We start from the raw sequence: 26032 nt of genomic DNA, 5'->3' as shown, positions 1-26032 counted from the left end.
CCCTAGGATGCATTGTCCAGGAGACAATGGGATAAGGTGCCCTACCCCAGGCACTGGGTATGTTGTGTGAAACTGGCAGATCCTTACTAGCCTTTTGCCCCTCAGCTGTCAGGAGCAGGCTCCTGGAAAGCCAAGGTGACTGCTGCCACTCACCTGTTTGAGGGTTGGTGCTGAGAAAGAGAAGAGGGATGGATGGAAGGAGCTTCCTGTATCCACAGGCTGCTGTTCACTCAGTGCCCAGTAGCAACATCTTCCTCCTACACAAGGCTTCTATCCCGCCCTCACCCTTTGTGACACACACCCTTCCAATACTTGTCATTGGTCAAAAGGTGGGTGGAAGAGAAGGGAGGGGCAGAAGGAGGAGAGAGCGTTGTTAAGGACTCACTAGCTGCTTAGTAACTCTATTCCCTGACTGCTGAAAGGGGGGTTGGGTGGGGAGGAGGGAAAGAATGAGGGAGTGAAGAACTTTGGTGTGCAGCTGTAGGCACACACCGGTGGCACCTCGGAGGCTGAGGAAAGTGTGTGTCTCCTTACATTGCACTAGCCATGAACATACACACTCAAAACTGCTGTCATTCCCTCCAAGAAGTCATGCTGCTGCACACTAATGCCGTGGATGAAAGTAGTTGTGTTTGCTGACTGTCTCCTCCATATGACTGAACATTGCACAGCAAGGGAGTCGAGGCCAGCTAAAGGTGCTGCAGCTTGCCATATTGTGGCAGGGTGTAAGTGCTCATAAAGGCAAATGTTCCTGGGAAAACTTAACAAAGTACAATATATGTGCAGGTGGGGGGGAAATCAAGGTACACCCAGATTTGGACAACATGGTTGCAGTTAGAGATGGCTTGTCATTTTTAAATACATTAAATCATTTGTTTGTGTGACTCTTCTATTTTTAACACTGTTTTCATTCTGCCTAATGTATGTTTTAGCTATGTATAATCTGGCATTACATTTGACTTTTCCATAAAGATTCCATAAAGCAGTGTGCATTTCTAGTTAAACAAATGTATAAGTAAATCATAGAATTTTAGAATTGGAATGGATTTTAGAGATCTTTTAGTCCAACTTCCTTCCTGCTCAGTGCAGGAAACTGCTAGCATCTCTGACAGATGCCTGACTCTTTTTGAGAACAGAGACATAAGGAGAGCCCATCACTGCACAAGGCAGATTGTTCCACTGTTAGATAGTTAGGATCCCCCCCCCCCCCGCTAATGTCTAGCCTAAATCTGCTTTCTTACAATTCCAACCCATTTGTTATAGTCTTGCCTTCAGGAGCAGGAGAGAACCAGCCCACCCCTTTCCCAGCTCTTCATATTTGAAGATGGTGATCACAATGCTCCTTTGTTTTCTTTTCTCCAGGCTAAACATACTCAGTTCCCTCAACCACTTATTATCGGACTTGGATTTCAGACACCCCACCCCCTTACCATCTTTGTTGCCCTCCTCTAAACCCCTTCCAGTTTATCAGTGTCCTTAAGATGTGGTGTCCAGGACTGGACACAGTATTCCAAGTGAGGTATGACCAGTGCAAAATAGAGTGGAAGGATTACTTCTTGTGATCTGAACACTATGCAACTGTTATTGCAGCCTAGGATTGCATTAGCTTTTCTAGCAGTTGCATCACACTGCTGGCTCATATCTTTTTGTTCACTAAAACACCTAAACTCCTTTAACGTGTATTGCTGTCAAGCAGGTCAACCCCATCCTGTACTTGCACATTTGATTTTTAGCCTACTTTTCTTAAGGAAAGTAAATTTATGAGACACCCAGCAGTGTGTGTGTGTGTGTCCCCATGTGTTCCCCCTATCAACTTCACAGTGCCTGAAACAAAATAAACCAAATTGGGCACAGTTGGATACATAGTCACACCACAATGACATAGTTTGTATTGATGTCATCAACCCTGATTCAAGATGGCGGACATGTGAATGTTTGAGGCATAGGTGGGCTAACTTGTAGACCATCTGACACAGGGATTCTCAACATTGGGTCCTCAGATGTTTTTGAACTTCAACTCCCATAATCCCCAACTAAAGGCCACTGGGACTGGGAATGATTTGAACCAAATTTGGAACAGTGGTAGGGGCACCCCAACAGCGCAGCTTGTGATGATGTCATCTACCCCAGTTCAAGATGGTGGACACATGAATGTTTGAGGCACAAGAGGGCTAACTTGTGAACTGTGTAACCTATTTGGACCAAATTTGGGCCAAATACCGCTGTAGGGACATATAGGCACACGTCAATGGCATAGTTTGTGATGATGTTATCCACCCCAATTCAAGATGGCAGATGTGTGAACATTTGAGGTGCAAGTGGGAACCAATTTGGCCTAAGTTTGGTACAGTTGTAGGGAGACATAGGAACACCTCAAAGGCATAGTTTGTGATGATGTCATCTACCTCAATTCAAGATGGTGGATGCATGGATGTTTTAGGTGCAAGTGGGCTAACTTGTGAACTTGTCAACTTGTGAACTGCCTAACCAATTTGGACCAATATCTTCATCAAGAATGATGTAGGTCTTTGCACCTTCCTTTCCTCACTGTTGCCTTTAGCATCTCCCCCTCATGGCAACTGGGTATATATATGAACATAAGAAGCTGTCTTACATCAAATCAGATCACTGGTCTGTCTAGCTCACTATTGTGTACATTGACCAGCCCTGACTCTGCAGTGTTTCACATGCGAGTCTTCCCAGCCCTACCCAGAGATGCCAAGGATTGAACCTGGGACCTTCTGCATGCAAATCAGGTCCCCTACCTCTGAGCTATGGCTGCTCCTCTAAGCGGGCCCATTATCTGTGTGGTGGGTTTCTTCTCCTCTCACTTCCTTTGCATTTTACAATTGCACATTTCTCTATAGATGTAACACAACCAAATGATTTCTTGTAAGTTTGTACAAGTAATTGAGAAACACAATGTGGTAATGGGCAAACAGAGATGCCTGAAGGAGAAGAAAGTAGCCTTGGCAAAGCCTGAGGAAAGCTTTTGGAGCATGAGGTCACTAAGTGCTGTGCAAACAAATAACCATTGATAATTTGGCAGCAGTGTGGAGTATATTCATTTAGCTATAAAAGTGATGCAAGTAGTCCTCCAGATGAGCACCATACAAGTTTGTGCTATAATGGCTTGCAAAGTAGTCAGCACTGTGTGTTCAGAAGATGCAGAGGATATCTGTCCGTCTCTCTGACTATGGCCACATTCACACATAACATGAAACTGGAGGTTGCCTAACCCACAGTTAATTTTTCAAATCGTGAATCACATTGCAGATGTTCGTCCAACTGTAATTCAGCAACTGCTGTATTGAGGGCAGGGGAACCCCTCCCTCTTCCTGGTCCACTGAGGCCACATCCCAGCAAACTCCATAGCGCTTGCATCACCAGACTGTGGGCAAAATGTCAGGATTTATCCAGGGTGGCAGCCACCGACCATGATCTTCAAGGGGGTGTGCTGAGAGCAACTGTGCCATTTTGGAATGGTCCACCTGCTCTCAGCAGGGATAGGGCATTTAAATCCCTTTAAATGCTATGCCACACAATCCCTTCTTCTGACAGCAACTGCACCGTACAATTTCTAGTGGGGAGGGGCAGAAGCTGAGCGGAGCACACCAGTGAAGTAACTGCCCCCCAGGGAAGTAACATAGTTACTTGCAGTTATTCATGAAAGAGAAGGAAACATGACGACTTCCTAGGAGGGGATATGTATATGAGGGAGGGCAAAGGATCCTGGGGTCTGGCCCGCTGTGACCAAGGATGCCCTTGTGATGGTTCACCCCGGAAAAGCTATCAAAAGAGACCAAACCTCACTCCTGCAAACATGGTGGCTTACTGCCAGGAGACTAACACTCTCATGAGAGGTCCAGTCTACTGGGGAGGATCTTAGGTTGAAAACCTTTGGTCTTCTGTCATCCTCCATGCTCATGAGTTGAGCTATCCAAAAAAAGGGCCCCCCACTTGCATGGGGCCCCTGTTCTCTCTGGTTAATGATAGAACATTTGCACAGTGGCCCCCTCTTCTCCAGGGAAGCCTTTGACACACCCAAAGGAGATTTTGATGCTCCATTAAACTGATAAGAACAGATTGACTATGATTAGAGAATACTTGACCATAACCAAAAGGCCAAGAAGCCATTTGTCCGGGCGTAGTTGGGTGAGCAGACTGGGGAAACACTGGGACCGGGAACAGATCTTAACTCCCATTCAAATTTCCCAGGTTTGGCCCGGTATTGTGCCATATGCAGATCTGCCACCATGAGGAATCAGAGGAGAAGGGAGCCCTGGTTGTCTGTGACCCCAAGAGAGTGGGGTCACCATTCCAGGCAAAATTAGACACGTTCAAATAGGCAGATGGGCATACTTTGACTGCTCCTTCACAGCAGTTGGCAAGACAGGGAGAGGTGTTGCTGGGGTACCCATCCCCGTGGCTTGCTTGTAAACTTGGATGGCAACTGCCATCCAGCTCACATGTGTGTCCCCATGGTCTGACACTCTCATGACAGAGCAGTCTGTGGGAGAAGGGATGTTATTGCACAGTCCCCACAGACGGTTCTTCTCATGAGTTGAGAAGGGGTATCTTGATGGCCTCATGGCCTCACACTCACATGAGTGAGTGGTCTGCTCAGGAACAGCATCCATCACCATCACAGAGGAGGAATCTCCCCTGTCATTTGAGGCAATGCTGATCCTGCTGCCCGGCCCTTCTCATGAATAAGCCTAGGGAATACACATGTTTCCCTTAAGGGGAAAGGGCTGGGCCTCCCTTCCCCAACATTATTGTGGAAAAAATAGAGCAGAGCCATTCAATAATTACCAGTTGGGGCTGCCCTTTAAACCTGACCCCTGATATCACCACCCTGCCATATGTTCCCATCCCAGCGATCTAATGTGGTTGCCCTGTTTATGCTGCCAACGCAACTGCATGTGCTTGTGAACATATATCTTGATCACATCATTTCCTGAGAACTATACACGTAGTGCCCATCTTGCCATCCCATCTCCTTTCTCTGTCAAAAGGGGGAATAAGGGACAGAATGGGAAGAGGGCATGCCCCCATGTGACTTTCCCATTTGACAGGCTTTGAAGCTTGGGATGGGACATGGTAGCGTCCCTGTTTTGGGGGAACTGCTTTATTGGATCAGAGACAGTGGGGGAGGGGCAAGTACTCGGAGAGGTGGCCAGCGAGAAGTGCTTCAAGCATGCAGCCCTCTCTATTATGATGGTTCCAGAAACTGCACAAAATTGCATTTATGGTGGCATCTGCATTTGGACGTAACGCTTCCGCCAAAAACCCTCAGCTTGCAGCAGCAAAACTCACTACAAACTGCAGGTTAAAAGTGGAGTTTGGCGAGGCAAACCACAGGTTGCTTTTGCCATGAAACTGCAGTTGCATGCATTCAGATATTCACAAATTCAAACTTCTGCCCCGTTTAACTGCATTCTTGTGTTACATGCGTATGCAGCCTATGTCTGCTAGAGTATCCAAATACAAAGGAGGGCAGCAGCCCTGTCTTTTAATATTGAAGGAGTGAGCTGCAGATGCCCCAAATCTCACTTCTGCATTATTAACAAATGCTGTGCTGCTTTGCATCTGATCATACAGCATTGGTGGGAAAACTTGAATAGCTTTTTCAGATATTTTATCTTTAGCACTCTGCTCACACCATACACATTCCAGGGTCAGTAGTATGATATCCCACCCCTTGGCAAAGGAGGGAGCTTTGCTGTTGTTGGGAGAATAGTTATAGTTTTGTTGCAGAGGAAAACCTTTGTAACATTTTCTTCTCTTTTTTTAGAAAAGAAAGATGAAAAATGCTCTGCAGCACTGCAGATAGAGTACATCTAGCCTGCAGACAATGGGAAAGGGATTTGATTTGAATATTAATGCATGTGCTTCGTATGTACAAGGTCCCGGGTTCAATCCCTGACATCTCCACCATGAAGATCATGAAGCGGGGCTGGGAAGACCTATTCCTGAGACCTAGAATGAGCGCTGGCAATCAGATTAGATATTATTATTAAAACTACAAGTAGGGTTTAGCTTGATTTGTGTTTGCCAATTGAAAATTTGTGGCAGGTTATACAAATGTTCTCACCTGTTACTGGTACACTGCAGGAAACACCCTTTAAATAATGTGTTGAGTCCCTAGATCAAATCTCGCTTTGGCCACCAATGTTTTCAATAGCCTCAGAGAATCCATCACTCTTTCAGCCAGAGGCTCCAACACGGGGATGATAAGAATAACTGGTTTACCTTACAAGGCTGTTGTATGGATTCCTGAAATAATACCCATGAACACTGGATATGAGCAGTGTATATATTTCATACACAGTGAGGTTATTCTCACAATTAGCCCTGCCTGGGTAGGACAGTGCTAGCCCAGGTAGGATTGGTTATGAGAAGCACTGGGATTGCTCTTGATCCCCATGCTCCTCTGCCAGGTTTCCTGGGTTTGAAATCCAGGCTAAAAGTGGGGCAGGAGGACACGTGCGTGCCACCTACCTCACTGCCCAATCGTGTAGGCAAACGGGCTGCTGGCAGCCATTAAAACCAAAGGGGCCAGGGGGAGGAGCGACCCGGCATCAGGAATTTCCACGTGCAGCCCTCAAGGACATATTCTTGAGTGGCACAGAGGTCTTCCTGGGGGAGGGGAAGTCGTAAAAATTGCCCTTCCCCCAGGGCACTGGTGCAGAGAGTTAGGAAGTGCTGTTAGTTTGCTTTTCTCGCTGCCCTGGTGCTTCCTTGCTATGCATGTCATCCATTGAATGTAACTTCTGAATAGGGCTAATATAATACATGTCTTTTGGAGGAGATTCCAATACATTAACCCTTTTAAATGTATCCATTTAGTACCCCCACCAAAATACACGTTATGTGGATTTCAATAGGGCTGGTTTCTAATAATGAAATTCAACAGTTTGATATGTATATTTCAAATTGATTGCTTTTCTTTGCTCTCAAAAAGACAAAAACCAAACCAAAAACAAAAGACATTACCATTTCACACTTTGCCTCAACTATTCAGCATCCCTTCTTTGCTCTTCTCTTCCATGAGACCTACTATCTCTCAGGCAGGCAGACTGACTCAAGCAATGCATTATGATCTCCTGTTGCTACATTGGAACCTTTAGACAGAGAATGTTCAGCTCCCTGTTTCAATACTGCTTTATTATTAATAAAGAGCTTCAGGGTTTTTATTTATTTATGCTATTTGGGGATGAAATCAAAGCTAACTTTCAGCGATGAGCTAGACGTGCAGCTACGGTGTTCCAAAGGTTTATTGGGCTTTCTTACCTTGAATGAGATTTTATTGGGATGTTATAAAACACATATGGCTGGTCCTTTAAACATATGCACTAGAGACACATTTGCTCTGATATGAATATATACCAGTGGGAGAAATATAGTTTATAGAGGACACAGTAGATGAAAATCAAGACTCTTTAAGCTAGTTGCTCCGAATCCAAAGAATAATGGTGGTGGAAATAATGGCCACTCCAAACATATATGCTTCATCTGTCTCTTTTGATATCTATCTATCTATCTATCTATCTATCTATCTATCTATATTAAAACTTTTATCCCGCCCTTCCAAAAGGCTCAGGGCGGTTTACATTAAAACACTATTAAAATCAGTTAATAATTAGAACAAAAATTATAAAGGCATAAAACAATGATTAACAATTAAAAACATCATAAAACAACAATTAAATAGTCAGAACAATTTTTTAAAAAGTTTTTAAAAGCTGAGAAAGCCTGGTTGAAGAGATGTGTTTTCAGAAGTTTTTTAAAAAATTGCCAGAGATGGGGAGGCTCGTATCTTAGTAGGGAGTGCATCCCACAATCTCAGGGCAGCAGCTGAGAAGACCCGTCTCTGTGTAGCCACCAAACGAGTTGGCAGCAACTGGAGACAGACCTCCTCAAATGACCTTAATGGGCGGTGGGGCTCATAGCGAAGAAGATGCTCTCTTAAATACCCAGGGCCTAAGCCGTTTAGGGCTTTGTAAGTTATAACTAGCACTTTGTATTTTGCCTGGAAACCTATTGGCAACCAGTGTAACTCCATCAACAGAGGAGTAATGTGGTCTCTTCGAGATGACCCAGAGACCAACCTGGCTGCTGCATTCTGAACCAACTGAAGTTTCCAGACTACGTACAAAGGCAGCCCCACATAGAGCGCGTTGCAGTAATCCGTTCTGGAGGTTACCAACAAATATATCATTATTTTTTGAGGTCATTGATCTCAAGAAACGGGTGCAGCTGGCGTATCAGCCGAAGCTGATAGAAAGTACCCCTGGCCACCACCTCAACCTGAGAAACCAAGGAGAGGCGTTGATCCAGAAGTACTCCCAGACTGCGAACCTGTTCCTTTTGGGGAAGTGTGACCCCGTCTAGAACAGGTAGATCAAAATTGTGTCTAGAGTTCTGACCCCTCACAATAAGTACCTCCGCCTTATCTGGATTCAGCCTTAGTTTATTCTCCCTCATCCAGCCCATTACTGCTTCCAGGCAGGCATTTAGGGAGGATATGCCAGCTCCTGAAGAAGTTGACATGGAGAAGTAGATCTGGGTGTCATCAGCATACTGGTAACATCCAGCTCCCCTGATGATCTCTCCCAGCGGTTTCATGTAGATGTTAAAAAGCATTGGAGAAAGTACGGAGCCTTGAGGGACACCATACTTAAGCTCAGATTTTGAAGAGCAACAATCTCCAATCGACACAATCGATTAGGTGGCTATAATGTATAAAGTGGGGTATGCTTAGCCATGATGGGGGACCTTTGATCTTAAAAGAAGAAGAAGCATAGACATGACTAAACTAACCCTTTTTATTGACAACATTCAGGTAGAAAAGGAATTCCATTTGTAATATACCATAATCGCTTATACAGGCATACCTCACTATTGGCAAACTTGGCATCCACGGTTTTGCGTATCCACCAAATTTCAGGTACTTGGGGAGCACATCATTGGACTCCTGAAGGCCCTTGCAGCCTGGTAGGGTACTTTATTTGGCCCATTTCCATGGTTACTAAACACTTTTGGCAATTTTTTAAAAAAAGTCTGGGAAGCTAACCCCCACAATTCTATAGACTCAATGACTAAATTTATGAATGTAACGCGAAACCAGAGTTAAACGGGGCAGAATTTGGAACTCCATTACATCCAAATTTGTGCAACCATGGTTTCGAGCCAAAAGCAACAAGCAGTTTGCCTTGCCAAACTCCAGTTTGAACCCTGGTTTTGCAATAAGTTTCACCATTGAGACTTGAGGTTTGGCCCCCAAAAGCATTGTGTCCAGAAGCAGACACCGCCATAACTGCAGTTTTGCACTGTTTCTGGAACCGCAATAACAGAGGGTGGCACAGACCTGCCCAGGAACACAGTAGCTGCAGCTCTCAATGGCCGCCTCTTGGCTAAAGTGCCACGCCCCCCACCATCCTCCTTTCCCCATTTTGCCTGGCAACAGTGATGTGTATAGAGTTTTTAAAGAGACACTATCCTTTCAGCTATTTCTGGCTTTCTGCCACTGTCAAAGGGGATTGGGCACCCCCACCCACCACCACCGATGGTGGGGGGAGAGAAGAAAGACGGTGATGGCGAACAGTGTATTGGCTGAACGGTTGTACGCGTCTCACCATTCCAGCCAAGCTGGCGGCCATCTATGCAGATACACGGGTCCACACAACACAGCATTGCACTGCACCCCAGCAGCTCCCCCTCAAATGGATTGCAGCACTCCACTTCAATTCCTTTGTGGTTTTGTTCCAAACACTCCATCCCCCTCACAGAGCAACTCATTCCGTTGTCCCGCCCACGACCAACATAGGCGGCCTGGCAGAGGAAAGGTGTTACCAGGTCTGCACCAGCAGCCATCACCATTGTTGGGGTCCAGGCCAGATTGAAGGTGGAGGGGCTGATATTAAAAGCTGGGGGCACAGGTGGCCAGTACAGTGCTCCCCCTCTGAAGCATCTCAAAGTTAGTTCCCTGCTGTTGAAGTGCTACCTGGCCAATATGAGGCAGCTGCATTCCAGTGGGCTGCCACTGTGGGGGTGCACAGTTTGTTTTAAACACACACACCCAGGGTTCCCTCCACATTGGAGTGTATCTGGGCATTGGTGTAAAGACTGTGATGGGGGAGAAGGCCCTCTTCACCCAGCCGCCACACCTCTCAGTGTTCTCCCCATGCATGTCTCTAACAAATGTTTAGAAGGTTGTTGTTTTTTAAAATTCTGAACCAGCAGCGATGCTGGGATAAGGGGCTTGCTCTATGTGAGAAACCTTGTCCTGTTCCAAATATGGGTTCATCCAGGGGCCCTCCAAGGCCTCTCTTTGCCATGCTCATGCCCCTGCCTCGTTCCTCCCTATGAGCACTCAATGAATCTGTCATCAGTACTCATCTCAGTTGTGCTTAGCAGTATCTACTATCCTGCAGCTGCCCCTCTGTTTGATGTGCTCTATTACGCTATCAGGGAATGTGTGAAGTAGATACTGTTGATGGGGCCTTGAGGGCATGAGGGCAATATCCCTGCGCTTGGCCCTATCCCACTATGGGGAAAGTGGTTGCCTAGCCCACACACGTCCTGTCCTGCATGAGCGTGCATGCAGCAGATGGCCCATTGTATACACCTGCCCTGACTGCCAGTCTTGTGACCACAGGTGTTTGGTGGCCCACAACCTCTAGTTTTGTGCAGACACCTAGCTGCACCAAACAGCCATGCAGTGCCAGCAATCTTTTGCTGTCACAACATCCAACTGGTGGCACTGTCACTGCCAGTGCCACCTGGAGTGGTCAAGGTGGGGATGCCCTGAGAAAGGTCTGAGCAAAGCTCTGGATGGATGCAGAGACCAGGGTCTTTATGGAACTGTGGACAAGCAAGGGGGTGCAGGCCCAACTGCAGAACCAGTTCCTCAATGAGGCCACCTATGGCTGGATTTTCAACCAGATGGCTCTCTGTGGGTACCAGCGCACTGCCAACCAGTGCAAGGAGAGGCTGCAGCACCTCAAAAAAGAAAGGTAACCTCGCACAACAAATTCTCCAGAGTGGAGCACAGGACTATGGCCCACTACAATATGCTGGCATCCGTCCTGCTGGAAAGGAGGAATGGCATCCTGGGAGCCACAGTGCATCCTTCTCTTCCTGGTCTGGTGGTCTAATGGCTACAACTGCGGTGCCCTGCCAGCCCCACATGCCCACAACACTCTCCAGGATGCCCGAGGTGGCTGCAAGCTCTGCTTTCCCTGACCCCTCATGCACACCTACAGCCACCCAACAGCAGGCAGGAGTGCCAAGGACAGGGTAAACATCAAGGGATGACAGGGGCTGCGGAGAACCCATGATTGTCCAGTCCGTGGATCCTGCTGGAGATCCTCTGCAATCTGGTTTATATGCCATTGACTCAATCAATGACGATCATGAGAATACCAGGACTGCATCCATTGTCCCCAAACCACCTCTCTGAGGAGGAGAGCCAGTCCTCCCTGCCAGTCCTCCCTGAGCATGTCAGATCCTGCAGGAGGCAGGACTTGGAATCTGCAGCCCCCAGTACCAAAGCCTTGGTGCTTTTACTGTCCTTGGGGCAGGTGGTAGTCATGTGGTGATGAGATACGCCCCGTTGGATGGAACTCTGTGATCCGACAGTGCACCAAGGCAGGTAATGCCACAGGATCTGTTTCAATTACATCTTTATGCTGATCTCTCTCTCCATGCATCCTCCCTGTAGCATCACCAGAGAAAGAGGATCCTGGCTAGCCACAACCTGTGCAGGAAGAACCGGCCATGTCAGCTGTGCATGCCATGCCCATGACCAGCAAGATGCTGTCCCACACCAGCTACCTCAAATGCATGGTGGGCTCTATAGGACGGCTCATCAACCAGCCCCCACCCATTGCCCCTCAGCAGTCACTCTACCAACTACAGCTGCTGATGCCAGGGCCCTACCTGCCTGCACCAGCCAGCCATTCCCAAGCCACTCTGGCATCCCAAGGAGTGCAGGGGCCGTTCTTTCTTCCCCTAGTCCACCGAAAGGGACCTTCAGGGTGCTGCAGGCTGGCCATTTGCCATCCATGCCTGATATGCCCCTAAGACCTCCCCCTGTGGATCCACATGCAGAGCCTTTAGGTGTCAGCCCAGTTATTTATTTATTACATTTATTTATTTATTACATTTATAAACCACCCCATCCAAAGGATCTGGGTGGTATACAACAAATTTAAATAGACACATAAACACACACCATTTTTAAAAAAACAGTGCTCAAAACAATATAAAAACAATATAAAAACAATTTAAAACCAATTAAAATACTTTAAAAAACAATTTTAAAACCTTGGAAGGCCAGGCCAAACAGATAGGTTTTAAGGGCTCTATTAAAGGCCAACAGTGAGCCTAAACTGCGGATATCTGCCGGGAGTGCATTCCATAGGCCAGGCGAAGCTACAGAAAAGGCCTGGTTCCAAGTCGCCACCAGATGTACTGGTGGTAACTGGAGATGGACCTCTCCAGATGACCTCAACGTGCGGTGGGGAACATACAGAAGAAGGTGCTCTCTTAGGTAGCCTGGACCCAAGCCATTCAGGACTTTAAAGGTAATAACCAGCACTTTGTATTTCGCCTGGAAACATATTGGCAGCCAGTGCAACTGTTTTAAAACTGGGATAATATGGTCTCTATGTGTCACTCCAGAGACCAGTCTGGCTGCAGCATTTTGAACTAACTGAAGTTTCTGAACTATGTACAAAGGTAGCCCCACATAGAGCACATTGCAATAGTCGAGCCTAGAGGTTAGCAGCTGATACACCACTGTTTTGAGATTGTTCTCTTCATGGAATGGACGCAGCTGTCGAATCAGCTGAAGCTGATAGAAAGTGCTCCTGGCCATAACCTCCACTTGAGATACCAGGGTGAGACTAGGATCCAAAAGCACTCCCAATCTGTGTAACTGTTCCTCCTGGGGGAGTGTAACCCCATCCAGCACAGGAAGATCTAACTCATCCCTCAAATTCCAATCCACCACAATGAGTACCTCCATATTGCTTGGATTCAGCTTCAATTTGTTATCCCTCACCCAGCCCATTACTGCCTGTAGGCAGGCATTTAGGGAGTGAATTCCATTTCCTGATGATGATGATGATGATGATGATGATGATGAAAAATAGATTTGGGTGTCATCAGATACTGATAACACCCTGCACCAAATCTCCTGATGACCTCACCCAGCGGTTTCATGTAAATGTTTAAAAAGCATTGGTGACAGAATGAGCCCTGAGGGACTCCATATAATAGCTCCCATTTTGCAGAGGAACAATTACCAAGCTCCATCATCTGGAATCTGCCTGAGAGATAGAAGCGGAACCACTGCAAAGCAGTGCCTCCTATCCCCAATTCCCTCAGGCGATCCGGAAGGATACCATGGTCAATGGTATTGAATGCTACCGAGAGATCCAAAGGAACCAACAGAGTCACACTCCCTCTGTTGATTCCCTGGTAAAGGTCATCCATCAGGCCGACCTAGGCAGAATCAATCCCAAAGCCCGCTCTAAAGCCAGTTTGGAATGAATCTAGATAATCATTTTCCTCCAAAACTGCCTGCTGCTCACTCTCTCAATCACCTTGCCCAACCTGGGAGATTGGAGACCAGCCTATAACTATCTATCACTAAGGGATCTAGGGAACTCTTCTTAAGAAGTGGTCTCATCATTGCCTCCTTCGAACAAGGAGGCATCCTACCCTCCCTCAGTGATGAGTTAATGATATTAACTAGGCCATCTCCAACAATCTCCCTGCTAGATAGAAGCAGCCAAGTCAGGCAAGGATCCAGAGAACAAGTGGTAGGCCGCACTGCCCCAAGCAGCTTGTCCACATCCCCACTGTCAAAGGGGAATGGATAGAAGCAGCCAAGTCAGGCAAGGATCCAGAGAACAAGTGGTAGGCTGCACTGCCCCAAGCAGCTTGTCCTAGTCCTCTCTGTCAAAGGGGAATGGGCACCTTCAATGCTGGCATCACAGAATGAAACTGATCCAACCTAATACTGCAAGAGGGATTGCTGGACACCTCCTTAATAGACTCTGCAGAAATAGTGGAGTCCAAGTCAGTCTGAATACAGGAGATTTTGTCCACAAAGAACCCATTAAAAGCCTCACAGCAGAACAAAGTATGAGGGGACTGATTTCAAATCGAAGGAGCCTGAATCAAGCTCCTCACAACCTGGGACTAAACCTGGGACTCCTAAAGCTCTGCTGAATGCGAACCTGCAGACACAATGCGTGCAGACCAGAATTGTTTTTTTGCTGCATGAACCGTTTCCGCATAAACCTTCAAATGGGTTCTATACTGTGTCCTGTCCATTTCAAGCCGGGTTTTCCTCCAGTTACACTCCAGTCGCCTCCCTTGCTGCTTCAGACCCCGCAACTCCTCTGTATACCAAGAGGCCACTCTTAAAAGCAGGCTGGAAGGGATGCTTAGGAGTTATCATGTCTACTGCCCTGGTGAGCTCCCTATTGAAGGTTCCCATCAGGGCATCGACAGAATCACTGGCAGGACCAACACTAAAACCCTCCAAGACTTTTTGGAATCCTACTGGGTCGAGCAGCCGTCTCGGGCGGACCATCTTAAAAGGTCCTCCACCCCTGCAGGGCTGAGTTGTGGATGTGAAACCAACCTTAACCTTAACCAGTTGGCATGCCAGGGCAGTAATCAAGTACCCTTGCGCACGTGGAGCCCATGGCCCCACCAGAAGACCCTCACCCACAGTTTTGGGGAGAGCGCCGGCGGGGGGAAAGCAGAAGGGCAGGGATGGGCAGGTAGGAGGCACCTTTCCTGCCCCTTAAAGTAACCTCCCCCTTCAAAGGTAAATATATACACATATGCCCACCACTAACCAGTGGGATGTTGTTCTTCCTTGAAGAATATCCCCTGAAAACCTCAAATGCCCCCCCATTTTGCCACATCAGAATGGATCAGCACTTGTCATGAAGCAGAGCCAGTTCAGACTACTTAAACCAGGGTTGTGAAGTTAAACCACACAATGTGGAGCTGGTTCGGACATTCTGGCCTTGTGTAGTTTATAAAGGGCCGGGGACAATATGTCAGGGACTCTAACTTCTTTATACATGTTGAGTTGCTACTTGGATAGTATGCTAGAACTGGCTTGTAGTGTTATTCCAGGGGGCTCCTGGGGAAAGAATTGTGGTTGCCAATGGGGTGAGAAATTCAGCCCCATTTCTCAGCCTCCTCTCTCAAAAAAGTTCAGAAATTCCCCCCACCTCCAATATTCTCTCCTTGGAAATGTGGTGGAGAAAATGAGAGGAGCATTTCAGATCAGCCTGCCTATTACATATGCACTCACTGAACTGTCATCATTCTTGTGCAGATTTTGGGACCAGCATTGTAATGGTATATTAACAGGTCTGAAAACTGAGCAGAAATCACCTCTCGCTTGTGACAGGGCTTGTTAATAGCCTTTCGCTAACTTCCAGTACACTAAAGCAGCTGACATCATACCAAAAAAACTCATCTGGACAGGGTTTTGGTATATCAGATGCAGTGACTAGAGTCTTATGTGACCCCCTGATACTGCAGCCAAAGAGTCAAAGAGTGCCAGTTTGAATCTGTGTCCCCTCCCCGCCCCCCAGGAAATACATTAGAATGGTGGAGAGACTGGCATGAGGTAACCTGTGTATCCTCTCCCCGTTCAGCATTGATATGACTTATGAACATAGGAACAAAGGAAGCTGCCATATACTGAGTCAGACCATAGGTCCATCTAGCTCAGTATTATCTTCACAGACTGGCAGTGGCTTCTCCCAGGTTGCAGGCAGGAGTCTCTCTCAGCCCTACCTTGGAGATGCCAGGAAAAGAACTTGGCGCCCAGATGTTCTTCCTAAAGCGGCTCCATCCCCTGAGGGGAATATCTTGTAGTGCTCACATTTCTAGTCTCCCTTTCATATGCAACCAAGGCAGACCCTGCTTAGCTAAGGGGACAAGTCATGCTTGCTACCACAAGACCAGCTCTTCAGGTATAGTGCAGTCTCAGACATAGCTCTGTTATTTCCAACATTTCAGGAAACCAGAGAACTGCAGACTTTCCCTTTTCTACACTGCCCTGCAGAGCCTCCTGCCTCCAGTGTAGCAGCATAGCAGCACCTCTTGCTGTGCTGTGTTTGAACATTAAAGACCATCATTTCCAAACGCGAATTTGCAGCTGGAGTGAGCCCAACAAACTGCTCAGTTTCATCCACAGAGCAGAAAACCACCCAGGCAGTAGCAGCAGGACATGAAGCCAATACCTTTGCCACATTATTGCACTCCAGTTCAGGCCTAAATAGAACGCCACTATCATATTCTCCATATCATCAATCAAAGCATGCCCTCAATCAGGTCTGTAGTCATAGTAATGTGTCTGTGTGTCTGTCTGTCTGTCTGTCTTTTTTCAGCCATTCTTGTATATGACCAGATTCATACTGGGCAAAACAGCCTAAAACTTTTGTCATGTTTTTTTATATGCAGGAAGGGGGAGGGGTTGTTGGGGTGGACCAAATTTATTTCTTACATTTCTATACCGCTCCATACAAAAAAGTCCTTGGGTGGTTCACAATTGAAAAAACTATTAAAACATTGACACAATTAAAACAACGTTAAAAATACAGATAAAAACACTAAACCCCGAAGCTCTAAAACTATAAACTAAAAGCCTGTTTTCAAGTCCTTCTTTGAAATATCCAGAGAAGGGTAAATTCTGATTTCACTATGAAGTGCGTTTCAGAGTCCCAGGGCAACTCTAGGAAAGGCCCGGTTACAAGTCACTACCAACCGAGCTGGTGGCAACCGCAACTGGACATCCTCAGATGATCTTGCTAGGCGGCAGGGTTGATGAAGAAGAAGACACTCTCTTAAACATACAGTCTAAATGGCACACTCCAGGAAAAACTGCACTGCACGTTTTTGCAATGTGTGTAAATCAGCTCTCAAACCCAAGGTTCATATGGCAGCTCAGGGGCCTCTAAAATCCTACTTGAAGGGCATGAAGGTGATAGCCAGTCCCACTGTCTTCATGATGTGATACTGAACTCAAAAGTATCGTTTTAATTTATGTGTTAAAAGGACCTTTATCCAGCCCTTCTGTCCCAATATGGGGTACTCAAGGTCGCCCACAACAGACCACAATAGTCTCAACATAACTATTTTAAAAACCCAAAAATATATCCAACAAAACCTACCATCTAGCTTCAAGTCACATGTGTGAGCCATATGAGGCAGATCAATGGCTCATTAGATGTATAATTATATTGCATTTTAAAGCTCATGTGGCACTACATATCTTTTTTATTATGTTGCTTAATAGGAAGGCTTCATTCTCCTGGTGTGTGGCTTATAGACTCATTCGCCATACATTTGTCTGCTTTCTAACTTTGCTAATCCCTGGAAGATTTTCATTTCATTTCATTTCACATCAATTGGATGCTTTTTCAACGGTTTGGATGCCATTCTTCCACAGACAGATTTGCACTCAAAGTAGTTTACAACAATGACAAATATATCATCTAGCACAAGGGTGGGGAACCTTGGCCCTCCATGTGTTTTTGAACTAAAACTCCCACCATCCCCAGCCACAATTGCTGGGGATGATGGGAGTTATAGTTCAAAAACAGCTGGAGGGCCAAGGTTCCCCACCCCTGATCTAGCATATAAATCCTATTTAAGTCAAAATAACAAAAGCAATGCAAAAAAAAAATTGAATGTATCAAAAAATAACATAAAATAATCCAATAATAGATAATATTCCAGTAGCAGAGATGCTGAGATTAACTAACAAAATATCATCTGATACAGCATAAGCACTAAAAATGCAATAGCAAGTTTATTTTGATAATATCATATATATATACACCATATTTTTATACCGCCCAAAACGCAAGTTCTCTGGGTGGTTTAAAAGACAATAAAAGCAACCAATGAAAAGATTAACACATTTCAACAATTAAAATTTAAAAAGTTAAAACTATTAAAACACAATTAAAACACAATTAAAACAATATCTAATTAAAAGACTGGGTGAACAAATGCATCTTGACTATCCTTTGAAAAGTTGTAAGAGATAGAGAGGCTCTTATTTCACCAGGAAGTGTGTTCCAAAGCCTCAGGACAGCAATGGAGAAGGTCCGTCCCTGAATTGCCACCAGACGAGCCGGTGGCTGGTGATATAATAATGAGCCGGTGGCTGGTGATATAATAATGAAATTAAAACAATATTTCACACTCATTACAAATACTCAGTATCAGCCACTTTTTAAAAAAATAGAACACTATCAGTGAATTAAGAAAACCACATAAATCATTACCACACAGGAAAACAACAGTGAAGATAAAAAAATGCAGAGAAATGAAAGTAAAAGGTTATCCAGGGCCCTCAATGTCAGTCAATCCAGATGTACGTCACATCATGTGACGTAATAATAAAAAGTGGATTTGAGCAAATGTGGAGGGTGGCGGGCATTATACTCCCTAAGAAGTAATCCCAGCCAGCACACACACCTGGGAATGGGAGGCAAAGACTTCTAAGTCACAAGCCGTGACTTCCTAGTAGGTCTGAGAGCCCCAGCCTCCTTCACCTCAGAAATTAAGCAGAGCTCATTGAGCAGAGCAGGAAACAACAGTAGCTGAGTGACTCCAGATGGCCTGGCCTACGTGTGATGGTGTGGGGGGGCTTACAGGAACAACAGAAGGCACGATTAATCAATGTAAAGCAGCAAAAACATAAATCCAATATATTTATATGCAATAACCGTAGCAGAATATAATGGTAATAATTTTGAAATAAGTGCCAGATGTACAAACACTTATCAGTTGTCCACTACTTCTGTACTTGTTGGCTGAAACAATGGAAGCCAGAAGCCAGTTTTCATCTTGCTCAGCAACTGTGTTAAAACCTGTCTGCACATTTCCCCTGATATCACAACTGAATTATATCTACTGGGAGGAGTCACTTCTTTTCCAGAAAATGAACTGGGTGAGGTTTATTTGGACCAGTCTTTCTGATGCCACTCATATACAATTCGTGGGCATTTTCTTCTTTTCGTGGAATCTTTTTTCTTATGGTTTCAATCAAAGAGAAAGGTAAGTACGTAGCGATCTTTCATTGGTGGACCAACTGTTGCTTGTAAATATATATATGAGGGCTTTTAAGCTAAACAAAATTGTTCAGCAGACAGAATGGAATGATAGCTATTACTTTCTTATAATGAGAAAGGATCCAGACTCAGCCCACCAACAGACCTGTATTTCTGTATCTCCACATTTCCTTTTTCTTAAATTTAGCCTCATCTAGAGCTCATCTGGCTTTTAGGGGGGAAACCAATGAAAACATATATTCAATTATATATATCGCTTCCATGCAGTGGACCTATCAGCAGCAAGTTCAGGAGGGGTGGTGGTGCCCAGTCAGGCAGGGTGAGTTTGTCGCCACTCTCCTCTTTGTCACACGCCCCGACCTTAGTTCCCCGACAATATCCAATGGAAAAATATGTTTTTAAAAGGCAAAAGCAATTAACCTTTTATCAAAAATGATAACTTTGTATTTTGTTTCATTCATGCCTACAAGCCTCTCTTCCATGATTGGGGGGGGGGTTAGTTAGTTAGTTATGAGGGGCAGGGGTGTAGCTAGGGGAGAGGGGGCCCTTGTTCATCCCTCTCTCTGGCAGCCCCCCAGAGTGAAGGAGATAATGAAGAAAATAAGGAGGGGTGGAGCTGGAGGGCCCTCAGGAGCTCGGGGCCCGTGTTCTTTGAACCCTTTCGCTCAATTATAGCCACGCCCCTGATGAGGGGGTAATGCTGCAGCAACTCCTCTCCCTGATCATCAGCAAATGGGGCTATGTGATGAGAGCAGCAGCTCCTGCTTCTCCCACTCTTTGAGAGGGAGAGGGAGAGGAGGAGGAGATGAGTTACTGCCACATCCCCCCATTCATTGATGGGGAGGGTGCCTGAGAGACCAGCTGCTGCTAAGGAACTTGGTGGGAAGATGCAGTGATGGCAGTAGTAGCTCCTCCTCCTCACCCTTGGGAAGGCTGGGAGAAGGTGAAGGAGCTTCCAACATTACATCCCCCACATTCACCAGTGAGGAGGGGGAAGAGCTACTGCTAAGTCCCTTGGTGGCAACGCCTCTTCCACGTACCTCCCCATCAGCAACTGGTCTTTTCTGTGTCATCACGGGGGAACTCTGGGAGGAAGCTCATTTGGAGAGGAAGGAGGTGGCAGCAGCAACACCTCCAGTTTGTCATGCTGCCACTGTCTCCCCATCTGCAAATGGGTATGACCTCCAGAGGCAGGGACATTCCCATCGGAGGATGGGGAGATGAATGGGAGAAGGCAGAGTCAGCATGAGAAACCTGTGATGCAATTTCCTCTTCCTGACATCCCCCCGCCACCAATATGGGTCATGGGTGTTTTCCAGTTGTCCATAGGCCCTAGGGCCAGTGCCCAACTTGGCCAGCCCCTGATGCCATACCTGAAAATGGGTTAACTTCCATCACACTTCTGTACTTGGCTGTAATGCTTAAGAAGAACTAAGCATGTTAGAAGGCCAAGGATTCAGCCTTTCAAGATTGCCACAGGGGTGTAGAATTTTACAGTGAATTTTATAAAAGATACTTTGCTTTACATAAACATCCCCCTTTCCCAGCATCAGCTCCTTTGGTTCCCCCATATGTTTCCACTAAAAACACTTCAACTCAAACCCTTGACTGGAGCTCTCCAATATAACATCTGCATGCCCCAACCAGCCCTCCCATGGGATGATGAGTAGAATCAAAGGTTATGTTCTGCCTCAGGCCTCTTCCTTTCAACAGTACTTTCCACCAACATTTAAACAGCTCCGTGAAGTATTAGTGTGGGCATGGCAGGCTAGCCTCCCACAGAACACCAAGACTGACTTCTCTGATTCTGTTTCCTGCCACCTTGAACGGACAACAGACACAGGACCCTAATTAGGAAAATACAGCTGTGTTGCATTTCCAAACATGTACAGTAACAACATACATTGCAGAGTTTTGAGCCAAAACACTTTTAAAAGCATCGGTTTCATAGCATTGGACACGGTATGTTTGCTTTTTGTAAGCCTTAATTAGCCGAAAATACCCTACTTTCATAGAAAGCCAAGCTGTCTTTTCGAAGTAAATTATCTTAGGACCTACAGCAGCCCTCTGTACCAAGTTGTTTGTCATCCTGAACTGCAGAGCAGGAGGGAAGAAAACTTGCCTATCACATCATCCTAATGTCCTCAAAGGACAAGATACATCATATGTCAGTTGCTCTCTGTGGAAGCAGACACTGATGTGAAGATGCACCATGCCAGTGGTAGCTAATCTTTTGGACAAATGTGCTATCACAGTCCAAAGTGGCACATTTGTCCAAAAGCACCACTCCTTTTGGATTTAGGACCACTCTAGAATGTGTGCTGTTACACATATGCAGTCCTACTTCTACTACGGCTACTACAAATATGTATTTTCAGCAAAAGTTCTCAAAGCAGTTTAGATAGATAGATAGATAGATAGATAGATAGATAGATAGATAGATAGATAGATAAGCTCCCCCGTCCCCAAACACCTCACAATCTAAAAAGAAATGCAAGTTAGACACCAGCAACAGCCACTGAAGGGATGCTGTGCTGGGGTTGGATATGGGCAATTGCTCTCCCCCTGCTAAATATATGAGAATCACCACTTTAAAAGGTGCCTTTGCTCAGTGAGCAGGGGTCATGAACCTCACTGGCTTTTGGTGTGATTTTTCCTTTAGGCTACTGAGTCAGGGAGCAGTCAGCTGCACAGTATTGAAGAAGCAGGAGTGTAGGCCTGTCTGACCAATGCTGGGATTATGTGGGAGAAAGTAGAGGGGGGGATTAATTCCACAGCCTCACCCCTCTTACTCCTTCCAGTTTTAACCAAATTATCCCCCCACTGCAGAAAAGTAGAACTAGCCATTCCAATTAAAAGCAAGGCAAACTAAACGTTTTTGGCCTCCTAAATGGCCAAAAAGGACAGAGAAGCACAGAACCCGGCAGGCATTGTCTAGAGTACGGCCTGGTGTAACGGCCTTACTTCCAGCCACAGCAGTAGTTCTTCTCTCACCAGAAGTGAATACACAAAGTAGGGCCTGATCAGGCAATCATGGCTAGCATGGGGGAGGATGCAAGATTGTGAGTCTAATCTAGGATATGACTGAATGACATACCTCTACACAGTGTGTAGCCTGTTCAAGATGCTACAAACTCCTGCTGCACGTGCCACTTCTTGTGGCAGACATGCCCAAAGTTTGCCCACCTCTACTCCTTTTGATTGGATCAATCCACAGAGTAAGCAGGTTCCATACAATTTGCTTGTGTATGGAGTTCCTGCCATGTGGAAGCATTTTTCAGTGGCCCCAGCATATTGGCCATAACATTTTAATTTGATTTCTGTGTACAGTTGTGAGAAGTTAGATGTCCTCAGAGATCCTTTCAAAAAGTGATATTATTATTATTATCTTGTTTACACAGTCAGACAGGTGTTATTGACTGGTTTGTTTTATCCAGACATAGAGTCCTTTTCCAACGACCTGGGATGGCTGAATTTTATTGTCAATTGTCATAGATATCGTCGCAGAATATAGGCTGTTCCCAGTAAAGCTGCTTTTTGTAACTGGCTGATGGTGATTTCTGTGGTGTTGAGGTGCTCTTCAAGGTCTTTTGGAACTGCACCCAGGGCGCCAATTACCACTGGGATTATTTTGGTCTTTTTCTGCCACAGCCTTTCAATTTCAATTTGTAGATCTTTGTATTTGGTGATTTTTTTCTATTTCTTTTTCTTCTATTCTGCTATCCCCTGGTATTGCTATGTCGATTATTTTGACTTGTTTTTCTTTCTTCTCGACTACAGTTATATCTGGTGTATTGTGTGGCAGATGTTTGTCTGTTTGTAGTCGGAAGTCCCATAATATTTTTACATCTTCATTTTCTTCAACTTTTTCAATTTTATGGTCGCACCAATTCTTGGCTACAGGTAGCTTGTATTTCAGTGTATCCACTGATGCACTTGTTCCAGTGTATCATCCCTGCTACCTTGTCATGCCTTTGTTTGTAGTCAGTCTGTGCGATCTTTTTACAACAGCTGGTTATTGACCATTTGAAGTGCACCTTCTTCACTGTCCTTTCTATATTCTTCAAGGCCTCTTTTCTCCTCCTCTACTGTTTGATGGACTTGCAGCATTCCTCTTCCACCTGAGCTGTGAGGGAGGTATAGCCTATCGACATCACTGCGGGGGTGCAGAGCATGATTGATGGTGATGATTTTCCTGGTCTTACGATCTAGCGTCTCTAGCTCTGCCTGGGTCCAGTCTATTATTCCTGCAGTGTATCTGATAACAGGTATAGCCCAGGTGTTTATGGCTTGTATGGTGTTCCCGCCATTGAGTTTGGACTTGAGGATTTTTCTAACTCTCCTGATGTATTCACTTCCAATTTTTCTTTTCACTTCAGTGTGTGTGATGTTGTTGTTGTTGTTGTTGTTGTTATTATTATTATTAAGCATCTAGACTAACACAGCCCTGATGTTAGAACATTAACAATTTTTCACGATGCCCCCCTTACTTCTGATGCCTCTAATGCCTCACCCCCTGAAAATATGTCCCTGAGGGCCGGGGATCCATACATCTGGGGCAGTAGAGGGAAGGAGGGAGCAGGAAAAATTATTCCACACCTGAATAAGGGCATCAATACAATTATTATCATCATCATTATTTTATTATTTTATTACTATTCATTTTAAATGCAATGCTGAAGTGTCTATTGGGGAATTTATCATGGTCAAAATATAGACGTTTGCACTATTTGATGAGAGGCTTTCCTTTATAAACTTGACCAGCTTACTGAAAGCAGTCTTGTGGAAGGTTTTCAGTTCAGTGTATGACTATGCATTTACTAGAACAATTGGGAATGGCTACCTTGCCCATATGCCTGTGCATATGTCTGTGTTAGACAAGATTGTGCTCATACCCTTATGCTGTTCAATCCATTGTTAACAGATCTTCCCCAGTTATTGAGTTCAATTGACTCACACCCTCCAAAATTACTAGCTAGGCAACATCCTATATTATTTTATGCAGATGATGCAGTACTGGTGTAACAAACTAGACTTGGCTTGAGATGGGGATTATTTGGTTTCTCAAAATACTGTTAAGACAACTGTTCAGTTATTTGTTTAGAAATAAACATATGGGACATTGGCATTGTACTAATCTGTGCAATTCCATCTTAACACAATGTTCTTTTCTTCTGTCAGACCGTTCTCCCTCTGAACTCTATCAAATGACAATGGCCAAGGCAACAGAGATGCTATATTAATTTTTGACAGCAGCAAATAGATCAGGAGGTCTCACATGTATGTATGCAACATTCTTCATTAAATACCACTAAGAAAAATATTTATGTTGTCATGGAAATTTCATCTTGGCTGGACATGTGCAGCTTGGTGTAAGCGGTGCTAATGGGGAAGGGAGGGAGCTTTAGAAGGAATAGATCAACCCCCCAAATATGAGCTTGACATAAAGGTTTTTATTGCATTGTTTTATTCATGTATTTGTTGTATATATTTCTGTAGCTTTCTATCTATTTGCCTGCCAGTCTGCTTGCCTACTTACCTATCTATATACACATGCATGCATACATAAATATGTACAACACACTTACACACCCACGTTTGATTCTTTAAGATCTTCTGCAGTGGTTTGTCATGATTTTCCAGGAAGAGACTGATGATGCCAAGAAAGTTATTGTTAAGTTTCACTGTGTGTGTGAAAATTTATATCCTGCAAATACTCAAGAATCCAGCTGCTCACCATGGCACCTCCATGGCGTGGCCTGTTTGTCCCAGCTCTTTTGAATGTAGAACAAGGCATCGGGGGGCTGACTGGCTCCTGAACTAGAGAGGGCAGATATTAGGGGGCCCATGAGCCTTTGGTGTCTCCAACCCCCTCAGTTCAATCTGAGAGGGAACCCCTCCCACCCATCCCTTGTGTACAGTATGGGCTTAAGCAGGTTGCCTATTGGAGCCGGACAGAAATTTTTTGGGCTTCTCACCTGATTGGACTATAGTGCATGCCTTTTTTTGCCTGCCTCATACTGTTCCCTTAGTTAGTCTAGGTTTTCCTGGTCACAGCGGAAGGCACAGTGTGGATTACAACAATAATGTAGGGCTGGTGAGCACCTTAGGCACGTGTTTGGCCAAAGAGGGGCCCTGGTCAGTCCCTAGACCTTTCACAGCTCAGGGAGCTCTGACTTGACTCTCATCTGTTGAAGCATCACTTCTCTGAATGGCTTGGCAGCTTCAGCAGTGTGTGTGTGTGGGGGTGGGGGGTGACGGTTTGGACAGATGCCTGATCTTAGGTCAGCTAGGGAGGGCAGCCTCCACCGCAGAGCAAAGGGGCTGCCTGTAGCCAAGGTCTGTCGCCCGTGGTATTTTAGTTGGGGCTTGCAGTGTGGGTTACCACACTGAATGGGGGTGGAGAGCCTATCCCCTTCCACTTTAAAATTATTACAATGAAGTTGTGGCCCTTTAATACCATAAGTTGTGTCTCGTGTCTTCATTAGTCTGGGTGCAACAGTAATAACATCCAATGAATAAATAAAAAACCATCAAAATAAAACAAACAACACTAGATTCCCAAACAGTCATAATTGCCTGGAAGTAAACAGCAACCAAGAGTGATAGCCAGCTCTCTATAAACAAATGCTATAGCATCAGGCAGCACCAAGATTCATGTCTTACCATATGCCTGGCAAAAAAAATATGTCTTCACAGCCCTCTTCAGCCCACTGAGTAGTGACATAAAATAGATTTCTCTTGGTAAGGCATTCCATCATTGGAGGTAAACGCAGAAAAATAATTTACTCTGCACTTGCTCAGAGTTTAGTTTTAGAGGGCTTCCTTTCAAATATTTCAAAGACCAGGAAGCTCATGTGGAAACAGGAATTCCCTCAGATAAGCAGGCCCAAGCCATT

General features: G+C 45.3%; 1 protein-coding gene across 6 annotated transcripts in view; it reads right to left on the bottom strand.

Annotated features, from left to right (window-relative positions):
* TEKT3 (tektin 3) overlaps window positions 1-26032 on the bottom strand; it is a 68621-nt gene that overhangs the window by 30490 nt on the left and 12099 nt on the right. The window contains exon 1 of one of the 6 annotated variants that reach the window (XM_053302716.1): window positions 22231-22312. The exons of 2 other annotated variants lie outside the window; for them this stretch is intronic. The gene's annotated coding sequence lies outside the window, so the exon portion shown is untranslated. Of the gene's footprint in view, window positions 1-153; window positions 311-22230; window positions 22313-26032 lie in introns of those variants that run through there. 3 more of the 6 variants (XM_053302705.1, XM_053302706.1, XM_053302707.1) reach the window with 3 other exon arrangements.

This window comes from Hemicordylus capensis, chromosome 2 (assembly GCF_027244095.1).
Source record: "Hemicordylus capensis ecotype Gifberg chromosome 2, rHemCap1.1.pri, whole genome shotgun sequence".
NCBI lineage: Eukaryota > Metazoa > Chordata > Lepidosauria > Squamata > Cordylidae > Hemicordylus > Hemicordylus capensis.
This window is presented reverse-complemented; position numbering and strand designations above follow the sequence as displayed.